Genomic DNA, 21585 nt, shown 5'->3' with positions numbered 1-21585 from the left:
AATAAATGTCAAACCTTCATTTTCAAATATTTATCAATAGAATATTCATAAACAATCAAAAAATACTGCTAATTCAGTGCATTTAATCAGGAATGAAATTAAATTGAAATGAAAAAGAAATCTATTAAAACCTTAATGTGTGAAAGAGTTAATAATACCAAAGATTTCTCCACTCATGGCTGAGAACTCTGAGACACAATATAACAAAAAGTGTTTGTCTATAAAATTCAGTTTCTTCAAATTTACAATGGAGAGTTTATATGATTACACATGCATCACCACCAAGTTTTATAAAAATCTAGTCATTCACAATTTTTGGCAACAAACCCAGCAAACAACTGCTTGCTTCCATTACACTTGTAAGAGGCAATTTGAGAAGTTACTCCCCAGGAATTAAATTTTGTGGATAAACATTTTAGCTAATTGCATTATTGTCCTCAGAACATTGAAGGCAGCACTAAGCCAAACCAAGAAATCCAATTTATTTGTTTCTTTTTTTTTTTTCCTTAAGCAATTAAATTCTCTTCCACTAACACATTTTAGGACTCAAGAAAAAAATGTATATACTATATATTACATGGATTGGGAAGATATAAAAGAAAGTTTTATTTAAGTGTAAAATTTATGTTTTAAAGAAGGAAAAAATGTGGCTCCCCTGGGCTGAATAAATTCTAAAGGTACATATTTCAAAGGGTTCTATACAAGTGCAGTGAAGGGAGTTCATCATTTGAACTTTCATCAGTGCTGAGACCTCAGCTATTTGCCAACAGTTTACAGAATACCATACCTGTCGCTGTAGCCTCCATGCAATGTTTTTTTATCTAATTGTTTTACCCCACCTTTAATGCATCTCTCACACTTCCAAGACCTGTTGCTCTTTAAAACAACAGTATCCCAATAATACTTTACAATTAGGTCTCTACCAAATATATAATAATATAAAAAGGGTCTCTTCCTACATCCTTCAATTTCCTCTTAAGTATCTTTACCTAATATTCTATCACTCTGGAAAATCATAATCCTCCAGAACAGAATATTCCCTAGTCTCTAATGAGTATTCTGGCATTGTCATGACCATTCTCTTAGAATGCCCATTCTCTATTCTCAGTAATAAAATCCTCTCATATGCAACCAGTTCTGCAAAGCTTTCCCACGGCCTTTTATTCAGAATTAATTACTTCCTCTTCTCATGCTTTACTATAGTACTTAGCATATTGTAATGTAGCTAGTTGTACATGTTTCTGTATCCTCAGCTAGACTTCTGATTTTCTTTAGGTTAGGACAGCATTATCACTCCAGAATACAGCAGAGGTCTTATATGCAGCAGATACTAATATACTATGTACTAAATAAATGACTTTAAAAAGAAATTAAAATTAATGTGTTTTAATCTTCATTCCTCTTCAAGATTTATGACATTCCTTAGCCTTTGAAATATGTTACTTCATGAAGTAGTCGTTTTTCTGCACTACGCATATGCAACCAAAGATGATATTTTTAATATCAGTCTCCCCTTCTTTTGAGTATTTAAGCTTTATTTCAGAAAATGCATATTTACTCAGAAAAGATTGAGAATTTATTCTGAAGCCTATGTTTCATAATTAAGGAGGCAATAATCAAATTTCTATTGACACTTTTTTAAAAATTCGAGAATTTCAAATACAACTCTCAACACAATCATGCAATTCTAAAAAATAAGAATATGAATTTATATTTACTCATATTTACTTAATATAAAACAAAATCCAGAATTGTTTAAATTATTAAAATTTTGAAAAACAGGGAAATTAATAATTCTATAATATTCAAGCTTTCTGGAATACTTATTGGATTTTTTTCAAGACACCAAATCTGGGGGCACCTGGGTAGCTCAATCGGTTCTGCCTTTGGCTCAGGTCATGATCCCGGGGTCCTGGGATCAAGCTCTGTGTCCAGCTCCCCACTCAGCATGGAGTCTGATTCTCCCTCTCTCTCTGCTCACTCTCTCTCTCTCTCTCTCTCTCAAATAAATAAAATCTTTTAAAACACACACACCAAAACTGTTTTTTAAATTGTACATACTTTTTGAAGTTTTTAAAAATGTATTGTATGTATCCTTGCCTTCTGACAAAGTATATTAAACATACATACAAACTAACTTTTTCTTCTCAATGATCCAAGATCATCACAGAATTGCAGCATCCTATTTTTTTAAAGCAAGAAGGTCATTTATGGATAATCTAGTGCTGCCCTCACTAATTGGACAAATGAGAATACTACAATCCAGAGAGATTATATGATGTTCCCTGGGTCTCATAGCAAGTTAATGGCAAGACCAGGCCTAGAGTAAAGGTAACCTGATCCAGAGTTCTTCCTAATAGGAACCACAATTGTAAAACGTGTATAACTCAAAGGCTCTTAGATACATACAGAAACTATGCTCTGACATATAATTATCCAGCCTGCTATATTTACTAAAATTTTATGAATGACTTTTAGTGGTTATGTGGTCTCAACCCTTAATACACAATGTCAAAATTCATGGTTAGTTTTTAGTATTGCTATTCTTGCATAATTTGGTACTACTAATCTGCTGGGTCTTCAACCCCAGATGACCAAATTTGTTATTACTTACTATAAACTATTTTCTCATGAGGGTCTTTTCTATGTAAAACGCACGTAAGTTTTAGTTAGAATAAAACAATTGAATATTGCATCCAGTGCAGAAAAAGTTAAGCTTTAGTTTTTTGTGGTTAGTTGCTTTAGGATAATTTACTAAAGAAAACAAGACACACTCCTAAAGAAAAGTAAAAAATATCATGGAAGGAAAAATCTTAAAAGCAGTATTTTCCACTTGGATAATATAAACTAGTATTAAAAAAATTAATAACTTAGGGGGCACCTGAGTGGCTCAGTCGTTAAGCGTCTGCCTTCGGCTCAGGTCATGATCCCAGGGTCCTGGGATCGAGCCCCGCATCGGGCTCCCTTCTCAGCGGGAAGCCTGCTCTCCCTCTCCCACTCCCTCTGCTTGTGTCCCTGCTGTTGCTCTCTCTCTCTCTGTCAAATAAATAAATAAAATCTTTAAAAAAAAATTAATAACTTAGCACTAGAAGAAGACAAATTTCTGTACACCACCAATTTAAGTAATTAGCACTTAAAATAGAAATAAGATAGAAACAGGAACAAAATCCAGTAAGACAAAATAAAACACAGAAATAATTTAAAAATCATGTATATGCACTTAACCAGGTGACCCAGCAATCCAACTCTTAGGTATTTACCTCAGAGAAATGAAAATTTGTGTACACACATACACACACAAAATATGAATGTTTATAGTAACATTATTTTCACCAAAAACTAGAAATAATCCAAATGTTCTTCAACAGGTGGATAAAGGAACTGTGAGACATCCATATAGTAGAATACTGCCCAGCCATAAAGAAGAAATAAATTATTGATACACTCAAAAAACAAGGATGATTCTCAAAGGCATTATGAAAAGTGAAACCAGTCTTAAAAGACTACTCACTGTATGATTCACTTACATGACATTCCAAAAAAGCTAAAAATATGGACTGAAGTATTATGGAATAAAGAACAGATTAGCAGTTGCTAGGGGTTACAGATGGAAGCAGGGAATGACTACAAAGGGACAGCACAAGAAAATTTTTAGGTTATAAAACTATATTGCACCTGACTTACAGTGATGAAAACACAATTCTATACAAGTCTTAAATCTCAAAGAATTGCACACAGAATACAAAACAAACAAAAACCTATAAGCATAGATAGACAGCTGAAGGGACTGATATACAGATAAATAACAGACATGGTTGCATATGTATATACATTTGTTAAAATTCCTCACATATTTACAATGGTTAATTTTAAACATATGTACTCAATAAAAAGTTTTAAATGTATATGCCTAATTTAAAAAATCATAAACAAATCATTCTTCTGAAAAATAAAAAAGTAAATAGCTAATAATGAAATGTTTTTTAGCTTTTATCTGTGGCACAAAATCCCAATCTATAAATATTTATAGCATAGAGCAGATCTCTCTTTTCAATATAGCATCCCTGATTCAGGCAGAAATGAGTGATTTTTTTGAACCACCATAATATTTTTTCACTACCATGTATTAATGGCAGTGGTAAACAGTTTTAGATGAAAATCTGATAAAGTACAAGGATCAGAACACAAGATTCTGTCCAGGCCACTCCTAATTCAGGGTTTATTCATAAAAAAAATAGGAAATAACAGAACACGAACATCACAATCCTTGTAGAGATTTGACTGGACTAGTACTTTTCACATATCACCCATATTCAAGGTTAACTACATAAGTAAAAAGCTGTATATACACCATGCTATTCATTCTCAACTAGTCTTTTTGTTTTAGCTTTAAAGTACTGAATTAAAGAACATGTTCAGGTATTTCAAGATGAAAAAACTGAAGGAGTTCTGTTTGCATTCCAAAATTACGGTGGTCACTACTTTGTTTACCACAGCAGGAAAAGGCATGGTGTTTAAAACAGGCAGAGACTACAAAAAAAGACAGGAGATGAAGAATGAATTTTATTTGCTCTGATCGCCAGTCTCTCTTATCACACAATTTATGTATAATTATTTTAAATGCTCAAAGTTTTAAAATTTTGTTTGTACTACTTTTTCTTTTAGTTTTAGGTATTCAACACTGTTCTGAAATGTAAATGTTTTAGGTTTAGGCTGATGGGTGAGGTAAGTGATGAGATGGTACTTTATACAGAAACTGAAATTTATAACAATAATCAAAGAAAAAAATGAATTTTTAATTCATAATTATTTTTCTGCCTTATTTTAATTTCCTAAATGTCAAGCTTTTATCAGACATTTAAAATACAACATTTAAAACTAATTAAAGGAAGAAGATGAGGATACAAGTAAACTGACATCTTATAAAAGTAGAAGTTGAAAGGAAATTTTAACCCAACATACCAAAAGCCTTAAAAAAAAAGAGTCATACCCTAGGACTTAGTAATTCTACTACGAAAAATCTATTTGAGGGAATAATCACTTATTTTAAACAAAAAGATGTACATAAATATGTATCTCAGTAGTACTTATAATAAGCAAAATGTAGTAAGATGACATTAAAAAGGTAGTTAAACATGTTTTTTATCCTCATATACGTGTATGTATATTTGTTTATTTAAAAGATAACTATGAATATACACTAGAATATTGACCATGGTTTCCTCTGGGTATGGGACTATAGGTAATACTAATATTCTCTCTTTGCAATATTTTCTAAATTTTCTGAGTATGCTTCAGTTTTACAATGTAAAATCTAACATTTTTAAATGATTAAAACTTAATTAAGTACTTTTAAGATATAAAAGTTTTAACAAAAATGTTTAGTGAATAAAACTATGTTTACTGAAAATACTGATCCAAAGATATTAAGTTATTTGTTATAACTCATTTAGCCTTTGTAAAACTCTATTAAAAAGGTTTGGGGCCCCTGGGTGGCTCCGTCAGTTTAGCGTCTGCCTTCAGCTAGCGTCATGATCCCAGAGTCCAGGGATGGAGCCCCGCATCAGGCTCCCTGCTCAGTGGAGAGCCTGCTTCTCCCTCTGCCCCTCACCCAATTCATGCTCGCGCTCTCTCTCAAATAAATAAATAAAATCTTTTTAAAAAGTTTTATTTTCATTTTTGGTGAAAAAAGTCCTACTTGTTGCTTTGTATGTACTCCATTTTTTGTTTACTGCTTCATGGCCCATTCTGTGGTTTAAGTAGTGGTTGACAATTTTGCTTTGCTCAACTGACTGGCAGCTATCATTTGAATGCCAGACTTATCTTTATGCAAATTTTCCAAAGGTCACCATTTATGCATGTAAATTTCGAAGGGCACTAACTCTACAGCTGACAGATTCTGACAGCCACTATATCTCCAAGAATGGAATAAGCAGGGATGACTGTCTGAATAATTAATGTGCTTTTACTCTGCCCATGGCCAGTTTTTATATCCTGTACTTTGACTGGTTTTGAAATTAATTAGAAAATGTAATTTCATAGCAAACCAAAAAAAATTTTTTTTTTACTTTCTATGAACAAATGGTAAAAAAATGAGACAAGTAATGATTCTTGGTTCAAGGTGTTATATTAGTAGAGATCACTCCTATCTAGAGATAAAAATTAACACCTAGCTGTGGATGTTATTTCTGTAAAAAAACCATTATTATTGTTAAAAAAACACACACAAAGAAAGAACCCTGCTCTGTAAAGCTGAGTAAATGGTGCCACCAGCCATTAGGTTGCCATTTCAAACCTCAGTCTCGTCCTACTGAGACTTCAACCCCCACTACTAAAATGCAGTCAGTCACTAAGACCTGTAAATTTACCTTCTAAATAGTCTCAAAGGTATTACTACCACTCAATCCCCAGGGTTGTTGCCTTAAACCAAGTCTTCATCACCTTACCTGAGTAATTTCATATATTTCCCAGATAATCCTCCTGCCTGTAGCTGCAGTGACCCACATTGTCTACCTTTCTAATACCCAAACCTTTCTAATATCCATGATCAAGGTCTGTTGTCCAATATAAAAGACACTTAAAAATAGAAACTAGAAGCATGCTATAAAGAGAAAATATTTAGAATATATTAACTAATGGGAAGAAACAATAAACAAAATTGTGTGTACTGTGATAATATGTCAGGAGAAAAATAAAGCAGGAGAGGAATGCAGAGGGGTAGCCCCTGGCAATTTCAATTTTAAATATGATGTTGAGGGAAGGCTGCCATGAGAAAAGGAAATTTAAAGCCTAGGAAATAAGCATGGAGAGAATGGTGATTGGGTAAGGAACCAAAAGGCTAAGGATCCCAAGTAAAACGGGTTAGTGTATTCAGCAAATGGCAATGAAGCCAGGATAGCTGGAATGCAGAGGAGACTGAAAATGGAACAGGCTTGAGTGATGTACAGGGAAAATGATGTAGCAAGGAAAAGTGAAGGCTATTGTAATTCTTTAGGCAACAGGGGACTGTGATCTGGATCAAGATAATAGCCAAGGAGATGTTCAGAAGTGGTCAGATAGTATGTGCTGATGGATGTGCAACGTGTACAAAAGAAAATTCAAGATTCACTCCAGGGATTTATGCCCAAGGAATCGGAAGAATAGAGCTATTAAGCAAAAGCTTTCTGAAAGTGACATTTATGAAAGGTCCTTATTGTTATTTATTACTTTATTTATTTTTAATTATTTTGAAAACTTTGATTTGACATTTTGTGGTTAAATCCATTCAAAGAGGTACACCTGGGTGGCTCAGTCAGTTAAGCATTTGACTCTTAATTACAGCTCAGGTCATGATCTCAGAGTGGTGAAATCGAGCCCCATGTCGGTCTCCGTGCTCAGCATGGAGTCTGCTTGAGAGTCTCTCCTTTTTCCCTCTAACCCTCCCCCAGCTTGTGCACTTTCTCTCTCTCTGTGTCTAATAAATAAATAAATTATTGTTTATTGAATGGATAAAATACTTTTTATTGGATGGATATTTTTAATGGATAAAAATCCATTCAGAAGTCATTTACTGTGGAAAATGTATTTTCTCCAGTACATCCTTCCTTTGAGGTTCAAAAAATTATAGTTTATTTTACCAAGCACTTAGTGTTTCTAAGTGCTTACTTATGCGTAGCTCTATTTTAAATGATATACAGTACATAATTTTATTAACCCCATATTAAAAATAAGGAAATTGAAGTCCAGAGAGGATAAGCAACACCTCCAAGGTCATATATAGTGTCTGTCTCTCAAACTTGACCTCTTTGCTCTGCTTTCTCTCAGGACTGGTTTTATATTTCATTACTAAAATAGAATGAAGCTAGAGGTTCTCAGGGCTATAGTGGTGGGAAGTGGGAACTTCCAGGGATGGCAGATATATTCTCTATCTTGATTTTGGTGGTACTTACACAGCCTTATGTGTTTGTCAAAACAGAATTGGGCATTAAAAAGAGTGAATTTACTATATATGAATTATGCATAAATAATCCTGATTTTTTTAAAAAAATCTAGCAAATATAAATTTACATAAATTGATATGGAAATACACAAAGTTTAAAGTAAATCTTTCAGGGACACCCGGGTGGCTCAGTCGGTTAAGCATCTGCCTTCGGCTCAGGTCATGAACCCAGGATCATGGGATGGAGCCCCGCACCTGGCTTCCTGCTGAGCAGGGAGCCTGCTTCTCCCTCTCCCACTCCCCCCTGCTTGTGCTCTCTCTCTCTTTTTCTCTGTCAAATAAATAAATAAAATCTTAAAGAAAAATAAAGTGAATCTTTCATGCAACATAATTTGTTTGAATACTTTTTTGATAAAAGCAGTATTTTTAATATCATCTTCCAATAGTATTTACTGAGAAATTTTTATTGTTGCCATATAATTTTTCATGTGTGATTTTAGCCATTTTGAACACAGCAGAAAGTTCTAGGCTTTCTCCAATGATTTTATTCCTCCTCTGCAGGAAATCTCAAATAAGGCTTCTAAACATCTATCAAAGTTCAGTGAAAATTTGTAAATGACTAGATTGAACATGACTTTAAACACTGCTAAAAAAACCTGGTTATTTGTGCTCCAGATGTTATTGAGTCTTGTATGCATGTTGCTGTGTTCTACCATTAACTTATAGTGAAGACAAAATTTGTTCTTAGGACAAGTTTAATCACTTATAAGAGACCAATCCCTATTTTATAGTCTTCTTGATTATTTTAGTTTTTAGCTATCTGTAATAACTCTAAATAGATTATTAATGTTTACATTAAATAATAAATCAGAAAAAAATATCCCATAATACAAGTAAAGAAAATATCAGCTCTGCTATTTTTTGCTATTTTTTAATTTATTTATTTTCTTTTTTGGAGAGGGAGGGAGAGGGAGAGCGCAAGCAGGTGGGGAAGGGGCAGAGGGAGAGGGAATGAATCTTAAACTGACTCCATGCTGAGCACAGAGCCTGATGTAGGGCTCAATTTCATGACTCTGAGATCATGAACTGAGCCAAAATCAAGAATCAGATGCTTAACCAACTGAGCCACCCAGGCGCCCCACCATTTTTTGTTGCTGTTGTTGTATTTTTTTGGGCATGTAGTAATCAAATACTCTTCAATTTGTAATCTTTATTTAACACTTCTAAAATCAATTGTCTAAATATGAGTAGTCTAGTTAAAAATTGACATTAATTCAGTTAATGCACTTATCCAAACTCACGTAATATCGGTACACTAAAATATTCTTAAAAACAATCACTGCCATCAAAATCCTGTGAGATACAACCTGACTTCCATTAGGATGGCTATAATCAAAATTCCAATAACTTTTGGCAAGGATAGGGTGAAACCAAGACACATGTCTGGTGAGAATGTGAAATGGTGCAGCCCCTTTGGAAAGCAGTTTGTTAGTTCCAACAAAATATTCAGTTACCATATATTCTACCACTGGTATATATCGAAGAGAAATGAATACATATGCTTACATAAAAACTTGTACATAAACGTTCATAGCAGCCATTATTCATAATAGACGAAAAGTATTAAAAAAACCCCAATGTCCATCAACTAATAAATGGATAAACAAAATGTGGTATGTCCATAAAGTGGAATATTATTCAGACATAAAAAAATTATGTCCTGATTCACAGAACAAGGGTAAAACTCGACAACATTGTGAAGAGGGTAGGTACAAAAAGCCACGTATTGTATGATTCCATTTTTTATGGTAAATCCGTAGAAGCTGAAAGTATATTAGCTGTAGCCAGGGAACAGGGCAAAGAGGCAAAAGTGAGTAAATGCTCATGGGTATAATCTAGATAAAAATGTTCTGGATTAGATAATAGTGATGTTACACAACTTTGTGCATATACCAAAAAATACTAAATTGTATACTTTTTAAAAGAGTGGATTAATGGTATAAAAATTATATCACAATTAAAAAACAATTTAACAGGGCGCCTGAGTGGCTCAGATGGTTAGGCGTCTGCCTTTGGCTCAGGTCATGCTCTCAGGGTCCTGGGATCGAGTCCCGCATCGGGCTTCCTGCTTCTTGGGAACCTGCTTCTCCCTCTGCCTCTCTCTCTCTCTCTCTCTGTCTCTCATGAATAAATAAATAAAATCTTTAAAAAAAAAAAAAAAAACAATGGAACAAACACTGTTAATCATTTAACACTGTAAAAACCCCCATGAATCCTCTAAAAACTTCGTATTTGGGTGCCTGTAGCAGTCATTATGTTAAACATTATAAGGTCTTAATTCCTCCCTATATTTTGTGATGAAAATGAGTATCAAGGAGAGGTTCTGAAATTTTCTTCCCACAACCCTACAAATACCCTTAAGCACTCTGGAGACATCTTGGCTGGAAAATTAAGCTCCAGTCCAGCAAACATGATCCTTGCATGGCTGCCCCAAACCTACTTTTCCAGATTCATCTCCTGACACTGTCCCACTGCATGAGTAATCCTTCAGCAACATTAGAAATATCAATCTTTCAATGGCCATTCCTTGTTCCTTTGTGTACCCTTTCATAAGCTCTTCTGTTAGCTTGGAATGCATGACCTCACCTTCTCTGCCTCAACAGCCCCGCAGTGAATTTCATAACTTCTATGAGGATTTCAAGAGCCTCCAGCAACAGTGACTTGCTCCCACTTTTGTTTCCTTAACAGTTTGCCAGTGACTCTTATAAAATGTATACAGTAATTTCTATAGAGTTTCGTATCTTTCCCACCAGCATTTAACTTCTCCAGAGCAAGCATATCTCAGCCTTGCATGGCTGAATTTTTTGAAAAAGACAATTGAATCAGGCTGTTTTTGTTTATTTAACTAATTTGTATCACTAAGTACCAAAAACCCATTTCATATTCAACAGAGTAAAAGAGCGTCTGCAAAATTTATATGTTAATGTATACATAAGCTAGTAAATACATATAAAGTAGATTCAATCATATCTACTGTGGGAAATAGGAAACAACGTTTGCCTATGTGAATGAATGTGCTGAAGAAAGCAGTGGCAAAGAAATTAAGGCAAAAATATCTAAAAGAAGGAATATCAATTGGAAATTTTATTGCCTACAAAGGTGAGTGCAATATTTTTATAGTCTTAAATTACTCAGTACTCTCCAAGTAAAAAGTACAGAATCTTTTAAAATAGATTTATAATAATTTATAATACATACCATTAAATCAACAACTCAAAATTAAATGAACATGATTTAATGTGAATAAGAAAACTGGTATTTCTACTTTTAAGCTGTATATTTATAATAATGTACATTCTAGATATTACAAAGTCACTTGACAGAAATTAACATGGTAACTTCAAGAACATAGGAAATTCCAATTTTACTGTTGGTTGATTAATATAAAGACCTACTTGCCTTCAAATGATTTGCTGAAGAAGATGCAAATCATTTATGTTATTAATATGTGGAATGTAAATTATTGTTAATAACACATTTATTGTTCATCTACCTAGAGTATACCTCCTTAAATGGAATTCTGTATATTTTTGGGAAAATAAAATTGACAATTCTTGTAGACAAATATGTAAATTTAAATATGTAAATTTATTTGTCCACAAGAAATGTCAATTTTATTTTCCCAAAAATATACAAAATTACATTTAAGTAACTCATTAAACAATTTTCAATATGATCCTCATGAAAACATATACTAACTTGAATGGAAACATATTAAATACACTTTGAAATTACTAACAATTATGATTGGCAAAAATTATCTAATAGTTACCTTAATTTGCTCTTCAGTAGCTAAAAGTCCATGTTCTTTTCCTCCGATTTACTGAACATTTAAACATTTCTGTAAAAAAAAATACATTAGATGATGAGAAAAAAATAATACTTTATGGTTATACTTTTAGGACTATTTGGGTATACTCATTTATTTCTTTTTATTGGTCAAGTGCCTTTTTTCCACAATGCTTGGGGTATAGGAGCAGAACCATAGTATAAAAAATGAAATTCTATTTACCTCTGACACATCTTCTTCAACCATCTAATTTACTGTATCACTCACTGGGAATAATTAGATATGGGAATTTAAATATCTTCCTAATTTAAAAAAGATGCAAGGGACGCCTGGGTGGTTCAACTGGGTTAAGTGACTGACTCTTGATTTCAGTCAGGTCATGATCTCAGGGTCCTGGGATCAAGCCCCAGGACTGGCTCCATGCTCAGTGGGGAGTCTGCTTGAGATTGTTTCCCTCTGCTCTTCCTGCTCATGCTCTCTCCCTCTCAAATTAATAAATCTTAAAAAAAAAAAAGTGTCCATTGCTAGAAACCAGAAAATTTCTTAGAGCTCATAGAACTTATTTTAATTTTTTTTTTTTTAAGATTTTATTTATTTGAGAGAGAGAGAATGAGAGACAGAGAGCAGGAGAGGGAGGAGGGTCAGAGGGAGAAGCAGACTCCCTGCTGAGCAGGAAGCCTGATGTGGGACTCGATCCTGGGACTCCAGGATCATGACCTGAGCCGAAGGCAGTCACTTAACCGACTGAGCCACCCAGGCACCCTCATAGAGCTTATTTTAAAAACTTACATCTTCTTTTATTTATTTTTTAAAAGATTGAAGTATTTATTTTGGAGAGAGAAAGAAAGAGAGCACGCGCATGGGCAGGGGGAGGGGCAGAGGCTGAGGGAGAGTATCCTCAAGCAGACTCCCCGCTGAGGGCGGGACGGCCTCCCGACTCCAGGCTCAATCCCAGGGCCGTGAGATCATGACCTGAGCTGAAATCAAGAGTCCAACACTTAACTCACTGTGCCACCCAGGAGCCCCTGCAACAGATACTTCTAATAAGATCCTGGGATGTGTTTAATCACTTTTACCATTAGAACTGCTGTGTTAGCCTGGTGATGGGTATCAAAGAGGGCACGTACTGCATGGAGCACTGGGTGTTATACGCAATGAATCATGGAACACTACATCAAAAACTAATGATGTAATATATGGTGATTAACATAACAATAAAAATAAAAAATAAAAAAAGAACTGTGGAAAAAAAATTGAGAAACACCTTAATATATATCTTGCCACTTAATCATATATACAAATACGCTCTCTGTGTATTTATGTACAGAGACCATGATTACAATAATTTAAACAAATTCATATTTTAAAAATAATAGAAAGGAAAAATATAATAGAAATAAACAAAGAGTTTACTTAAGTGGTATATTTACAGGGATGATTGCTAGTCTTCATTTTCTTTAAATTGCCATAATATTTTCTATTTCTTTTATTATTAAACTAATATCAACTTGTCAGACATTTTACCAAAAAGGGGGAAAAAAAAGAGTAATATCCTTCAAAGAAGTTTCTTTGGGATTTCAATGTTTTCTAATGGCTCTGCACTGGTCATATCAGGTTTTAAACTAGAAAGTTTAAAAAAGTAGTGAGTCTATTTAAAATGTGCTTTATAGGAGCATCAGCTTCATTAGTTAATTATTATGATACTTGGTATTTATTATGCTATTCGTAGTAGTATGCTATTAGCAAAACGTTAAGTAATCATATATGTGCCAAAACAATGACAAAATCTAGTATCTATTCTATAATCTTGTCCTCAAATGGATAAGGAATTCGATATATGCAGAAACTCATTAGCATGAAATTAAAATTAAGTTCTCCTTTATAGAATCACTATTGATTAACATCAGATATATAAGAAAACAAATTAGTGTAAAAATATTCACTAATAAAAGCATTATATTTTGTTTGAGTTTTTTAAGCTATATTTTTCCTAGTGAGTAGCCACCCATATATGCTCAATTAGTGAGGTTTTGTACCACAAGAGCAATCCATTCCATATCTGAATGGTATGCCTGACTACTTGAACAGGCAACTGAGACCAATTTTTTGGCAATTTCTTGGCTGTACACATAAGGTATTGTTTCCCAGTTGAAGAATAAGCCCGTCCAATCTTACAAATATTTTACATGTCTGAACAATCATGGGTAGCGATAGCACAGCCTCTCCTAGAATTATCCTTACTCGGTAGATTTTGTTTCTCCCAATTAGGAAATAAATTCTGATATCTAAACATGACTCATTCCACAAAGTTCTCCCTAACAGCACCAACAGACGACCCCACAGACAGAACCAACCCTTTGTTCCCTGATGCTCCCATACCCCTGTGTATATTCTTCTATATGGCTGAACCCATACATTGTAATGTGAATTGCTTCAGAACAGAGACTGTGACTACTTCTTCAGTTGGTATCACCCCGCCCTAAAGAACCAAGCATTTAACAGGACCTCAAAAATGCTGACTGGGTAAACAAAACATTGTCTTTTTAGTTTAAAAAAATTTTTAAGTATTTATTGGAAACTGTCTGTATTGGTCTCACATAAATTGAGACCAAGAACAAAAATGCACCATTATGTGTCTTTGAGTTTGTTAGCATAACTATCTTTATAGGTCCATTTTCCTTTTGCTCAGAAGATCAGAGAATCTTCAATTTACAATTTGGCTATTCAGTGTCTCAACGCTTCATCCAATTATTGCCCCTTCAGGCACTTCAGAGTTAGTAGACAACTCAGAGAGCCAACAAGTCAGACAGAAGAACAAGCTTACACAGGGTCACAGCTTTCTAAGTGGAAGGAGACCAGGTCAGAGGTAAATCGCAGAGAAGAAAAAGGGGAATACCTGGCTAAAGGGAATTGAAAACCAAACAGAAGGGAAGAAAAGGTATCATATCAAGTGACACTCTTCTATCAGCATAAAGTGTTAGCCTGAATTTCTTTTCCTATTAGTAAACTTGCTCTAAAAGGGATTCTTAAAAGGAGCTATTAGAATAATTATTTGAATAATTTGACTACTTCGAAGGAAACACTCAGAAAGGATAGAAAATTTGGTGTGTTTATATCTTCATACTTTCAGCACCATTCAAAAGTGACATAAAAAGAAATTCACTAGCAGTTATTGCCACGCTTCGCAAATCAGATGGAAATACCTGAATACTAGATTGCTTTAATTAAAAATTAAAAGTTAAATTAATCCATCCTTTAGAAAAAAACTTGTAAACAAGCAGATATATGACAGCAAAAGCAGAAAATAAAATTATAAGATTTGATTCACCAACTAAAAAAAGGGAATACATAATAAAGAAAAATGTTCAAAACAAATTTTCTAGTCATGAGACAGCAAGTTTAAAAAGTAGAGCAACATTCATTCATTCACCAAATATATACTCTGTGCCCAGGCACAGTTCTAGGTGCTATGGATTCAGGAGTGAACTAAACAGACAAAAACAGCATTCACAGAGTTTATCCTTACCTTGTGGTTGAGGGGTGAGAAAAGAATGAAAGAGAGAGAAAGAAATTGACTATATTCTTCAGAGACTTTTTGTATTATTTTTAAATGTTAAACACTTCATATTTTTGAATATTATATTCCCATTAACCTTAAATTTTTTAAGGTTTTAAGGACTTTATATTCTCATTTTACCTTATAAAATTCCTCTGAGGTTAGTATGAACATTACCTTGTTTATTTTACAAATAAATATTCTGAGACATTGAGTGGCAAAGCCAGAATGTCAATAAAAGTAATCCAAATTCAGTCTATACCCTCCAGCTTCTCAAACAGCATTATATTGACTATCACTGTCCATATTTGAAAAGAGGATGTTTATAATGATAAACACTAATTTTCTGTAAATGAATTCTTTCGGAAATAATCATCTCAGAATTTTGTAACACTGATTATTTTTTGAAGGTACCTTGGCATTCTAATATTTAAATGAGATTCCAGGAAATCAAAGTAAAAATTAGTCTGGAATTAAGATGAAATATATTTTATTGTCTTGGTCTGTGAGGCATTAATTATATTTATGTTACATCTCCTACTGAACTTTCCAATAAAGGTTCAGGAAGCAATGAAGAATTCATTTGTACAAACATTAAAAAGATCATTCTAGGGATGCCTGGGCAGCTCAGTTGATTAAGGGTCTGCCTTCGGCTCAGATCATGATCCTGAGGTCTGGGATCGAGTCCCACATTGGGCTCCTCGTTCAGCAGGAAGCCTGCTGCTCCCCCTGCTTGTGCTCTCTCTCTCTCTCTCTGACAAATAAATAAAATCTTTAAAAAATAAATAAAAATAAAATAAAATTAAGATCATTCTAGTGTCAGTTAAAAGGTGTTTTGCAGCCTAAGATGACAGCTATGTTTTTTTTAAAAAAAAAGATAAGTGAAAACTGATATTTTTAAAAAATACAGTGAGTTAGTGAACTATTTGTAAGGTAATATATTTTGTTTTGCTTTGGTCTATGAGAGTCCTTAAATCATTTTTAGAACTAAACAGTTAAATATTAGGTGCCACAATTTTATTATCTGTAAAAAGAAGTATATAGCCTTCCATCTATCATTTCCAACTATTTGGAATGAAATAAGTAAATATGAGTCAAAACGCAGTAAATAGACACATTAACTGCATTATGACATTCCATCTCCACATCTTCAAGTAGGTTCCATCTCCACATCTTCAACTAGGTTTTCCAATGCTACCTCTTTAGTTATGATGTTCAAATCATTTTTCCAACTACCCCCTCTCAGTTTCTCAATCTACCAGTTATCTTCAAATACATTCTACTTTCATTCCCTATCAATAATGTGGTGGTACATGATAATGGTTATTTCCTCAGTAGACTATTCAAATTTGTTTTTCATTTCTATTTCCAGTAATTTTACAGATTAGAAAGGTGCAACTGATAAAGATTTTCATGGTTATCAGGTGATGGTGCTTAGACAAGATCCCAAGGCATTTCACACTTAGTCTGGCCTCCTGCCACTTCAGGCTGTCACCACTGGCCCCATACTTGGAATATTGCAAGGTGCAAGAACAGCACCTTCTCATTCATATAGCACCATTTTATCCCCACTCCTATATCCCTTGCAAACAGCTGCCAGAATAACCTGAGACCTCATTTTTCCCATGATGATTTCTGCTCATTAATACACAAAACACCATGTTGTTTTCCACAGGGTCTGGTTTTTCAAGATCCTCTAGGATGAATACATTATTTTCTATTACGAACATTTTTTGACACTACTCTACTCCACCAGACAGAATTTCCACATCAACAAGTTGAGGTTGCTGACTGGCTCCTGAGACTGATTATTCCAGATAGAGTGGCTTGTTAATGTATCAAGAACTGTTCTGTGCAGTTCTCTACACTTATACTTTGAATACGATGCTAATGTTATGCTAAGGTCTCATTCTCCAATGAAATTAGCCTCAACACTTTAGGTACAAACAGGTCTGTAAACTTCTGGTGCATTTTAAATCAAGAGTGCAAAGTTTAGTCCTCAATGTGCCAAATTTCCACATGTGATCATTTTCAGTCCCCAAGAATGTAAGCCATTGTATAAAGGAGGGTGTCTCAGGTGCAATTTTCTACCAACGTAAAACTGGACAAAATTGACAATAACAACTATTTCAGGACTATGGAAACTGACCAGTCATCCAATCAATTTAAGGGTTTATGCCAGAAAAATTATCCTACTTTTAATAAGAGCAGTGGGAATCCTGTAGTATTTTTGCCTGGAAATTCTACTCTCTCACCCCACAACTTCCAGCTAGACTCTTAGGTCATAAAGCAAACCTTAATGAATTTAAAAGAATTGAAATCATAAAAGTAGACTGTATGACCGAAACAGAATGAAATTTAATTTTTTTGGAAATCCCCAAATATTTGGAAATTAAAAAAACATTTATACATATCTCATGTATCAAAGAAATTAGAAAATAAATTAGAAAATATTTTTCAACTGAGGAAAACTAAAGCAGAGCATATCATAATTTAATGGAATGCAGCTAAAGCTGTGCTTAAAAGTAAATTTATAGCCTTAAACACTTAAGAAGAAAGAAAAGTAAGAAAAGAAGAGCAAATTAAGCAAAAAGAAGAGAAGAATGAAAGGAAAAAATGTGTGACCAGAAGATAATTATAAAATGAAAACATTCCCACTACTTATTCTGTTATTAAAAATCCCTTACCTTTTCTAACCCTTAGTATCTTCATCTTTAACATGATAATTAGAATAAGTTACTCATAACCCTCCTCTGCTGAAAAACATAATTGGTATTTTTTGGAATAGCCAACAGATCTATGATATTAAAAATATATACTACATAGAAAACTCATAGTTTATTAATTGGGGAAAAGGACTGCTGATAATCCAAAACACAAAATAATCCTGAAAACTTAATATATTATACACAACATTTTCACTTGTAAAAGATTGAACCTCTTACATTTTGTTTTGATGAATATTAAAAGAAGTCATAATTAATGGAAGATAGGGAAAAATAATTAGGGTGACAGTTTGCCTGCTTGCATACAGAGGAGAGCAGAAGATAGCACAGAATATATTGGACAGGACAGGAGAGAGTAGGGAGTAGGACAGGATAGGGAAGGCAAAGGGAAGGAAAAAATAAGAACCCTTAATTGGTGTCTACTATATACCAGCCACGGGGCAATATCAAGCATTAGAGCAGTATATACAAAGACCCTGTCTTCATAGAAAAGAGTTTTTATTTATTAAAATCAAAATAAAAGATTAGGCCTTTTACTTATTTCCTTTCATTTGCAATTCAATTACACTGAGACTGTTTCTTCCTTCACAGAAATGGCAATGTCCTAATGCATCAGTTCATCAGAAGTCCATGGCATACATAACCCCAAAACTCTCATCCCAGCAGGTATGTGCTAAGGTGGTGCACTTGAATGATATTTCTTCCAGGGATCTGTTTCTGATACATGCCTTCAGCTTATAAACATACTAAAAGGCAAGGACATTATTCTCTCCCAGGTATCCAAAACTAACACAAAGCTTTTAAACACACAAATACCGCTTTCTCTGAGTTTAGCCTAGGACTGAATCAACCAATGCTTTAGCTTATTCCTGGGTAAGGACTATGCAGCCTGTTACTCTAACCCTAAGGACTCTTGGGTGTCCAGGAAGATTATTTCCTCAGCAATGTAGTTTTTTTCTTTCCCTGCTTGAGAAACAGCTTTTAAGTTATCAACATAAAAAGCAATCATTCAATTTAATCTGTGCATTTACCCCTCAAAAGTGCCTATAATTACACATATTTGCATCCTAATTATAGTTTCCAAATTCTATAATAGGAGTTACCAAGCTACTTTCATTTATAATAAAATATGCCTACATTCTATACTTTTAAATAATTATTTATTGGTAGAACACACTGAAAACCACCCCATTACTTATATCTTGTTCTGTTTCATTTTAAAAATTTAAATGAGGAACTTTAAAAATGCCTAAAAATGAAAGCTCTGATATATGAAAAGATCTTTTTCTTTAAACATTATCCTCTCCTTAATTATCAGGGTTTTGTTTTGTTTTGTTTTTTAAGATTTTATTTATTTATTTATTTGACAGAGAGAGACACAGTGAAAGAGGGAACACAAGCAGGGGGAGTGGGAGAGGAAGAAGCAGGCTTCCCGCAGAGCAGGAAGCCGGACGCAGGGCTCGATCCCAGGACCCTGGGACCATGACCTGAGCCGAAGGCAGATACCCAACGACTGAGCCACCCAGGCGCCCCAATTATCAGGTTTTTAGCTCATAAACACGTACTTTCCCTTCATGACTATTCTAGTAAAAACAGTTCAATCTCAAACTATCTCATATAGTGAAAATAGCTTAAGAATAAGTTTTTGTGCCAACACATACTACCAAATATTTTCAACAGACTCATGATTGGATTTTTATACATTTATGCAGTTTCTGTTAGTTCTAGAAAAATGACTTTTATCTCCCATGTCTATGAGGCCAAATTGTCGGCTGATAATCAATTCCAAGGAAAATCCAGTATGCCAGAATCCTAAGTTTTACTAAGGATGAGAACCTGGTGTCTAATGAAGTGTTCTCAAAGGTTTAAAAGAGTTTGGATTGCCAAACCAGACGCTGCATCTCAGATAAGCTTCTTCCAAAAATCCTCATTCCTCTGGTCATTAAAAAAAAAAAAAAAAAAAAAAATCAATGAATGTATTCTAACCAAAGTTTAAAAAGCTTCTGAGAAATGACCTCTGCCAAAGTCCTCTGGGGACTTTCCAACTGTGCAGGGGGCAGGGTGTGGGATCAAAAAGCAGAAAGAAGAAAGTAAAGAAATGCTTCTGAGCAAGTAAAAAAAAAAAAAAAAATCTAGCTGGAGAACTAAAAGGGATTAGCTTATATATCAAATATCAGATTTCCATTACACTGCTACTCTGCTTTCTCCTCTTTTTTCTGGCCCATTCTTGCATTGTCTGTAGTTCATTACACGAAGCTTTATTTCCCCACTTTTTGTAAGATTTCAAGCAGAAAATCTTCAATACTGAAATCTTTAAAATGGTATGCTTTACATTACACAGTAGTAAGTACCTTATCTGAGACTCCACTATCTGGAAATCAGACCAATTTAACATACAGTCCTAAATCTGGAAATATACTTAAAAGAAAAAAGAAAAAAATCTCACACTGCACTAACACCTGATGAACTTGACTCGTAGAGAGGTCTTCAATCAAGATTTAGTCATTCTTTATGTTCTCCAGTATTCTAACAATGAGAAATCAGAAGCAGAAGCTGCACACAGACAAACATCCACCACAAATACCTAAAGATCTGAGGAAAACTGAAAACTACTTCGAAGGAACTGTGGAAAGAGTTTTTATTCAATTAGCAATAATCGCACCTCAGATAAACCTCATTCTGTCAAACATCTGGAGTTTTGCAAACTCTTTAATTGGGTGGATGTTTGCCTCAATTTTTCAGAAATTTTTCTGTACCCAAAGAACCCCCCCACCCAAGCAAGACTTCTATATAACTGAAGTTTTACTCATGTACAATTCAAAATAATCATAAATCAATAAGGTCAAATTTACAGGTATTATATAGACAATTAAAAGTTAAGAGCCTTGGTAAAGTATAAAGGATATGTGTATGTTTGTGTGTATTTTACCCATCCCTTTTGAGGACATCACTTTTAAGTATATTTATTTTATTTCTATACATTACATATAGAAAAAGATGAGAAGATAAATACATATTTTAAGTCATTTAGAGATCAAATACCCATGAGGGGGAAATCCATATCACTCCTTCCAAGTGTCCACTAGAATTTTTTTTTAATTAGTTATTTCTTTTTGGGGGGGCTGGAGGAGCATATTTCTTCACAGGCCTTTTAAAAATAATAAATGTTGGGGCACCTGGGTGGCTCACTCAGTTGAGCATCCAACTCTTGGTTTCAGCTCAGGTCATGATCTCCAGGTCATGGGATCCAGCCCCAGGTCAGGCTTCGCACTCAACACAGAGTCTGATTAAGTTTTTTTTTTTAATTTACCTGGTATTGAATTTAGTTTACATTATTACTAAATATAACCAATTTACTTTGAAGTACACATGCAGAAGATGTAAAGGAAATACTAATAGTTAAATAGAAAAGTTTTTCCATTTTTGCTACTTTTCTTCCTAACAAAGTTAATTTCTCAAAATTTGTATGATAAAATACACAAATATAACTTTACCTATCACTATAAAAGAAAATAAACTCTATGTTTCTTAGTCC

At 33.9% G+C, this 21585-nt stretch overlaps 1 protein-coding gene across 1 annotated transcript in view; it reads right to left on the bottom strand.

Annotated features, from left to right (window-relative positions):
• Nucleotides 1-21585, bottom strand: part of ADGRL3 (adhesion G protein-coupled receptor L3) — an 819557-nt gene that overhangs the window by 635163 nt on the left and 162809 nt on the right. Inside the window, exon 2 of the mRNA XM_045881084.3 lies at nt 11751-11819. The gene's annotated coding sequence lies outside the window, so the exon portion shown is untranslated. The remainder of the gene's footprint in view (nt 1-11750; nt 11820-21585) is intronic.

This window comes from Mirounga angustirostris, unplaced genomic scaffold (assembly GCF_029215605.1).
Source record: "Mirounga angustirostris isolate CCGP_5_RB_7025 unplaced genomic scaffold, mMirAng1.0.hap1 SCAF_2, whole genome shotgun sequence".
Lineage (NCBI taxonomy): Eukaryota > Metazoa > Chordata > Mammalia > Carnivora > Phocidae > Mirounga > Mirounga angustirostris.
This window is presented reverse-complemented; position numbering and strand designations above follow the sequence as displayed.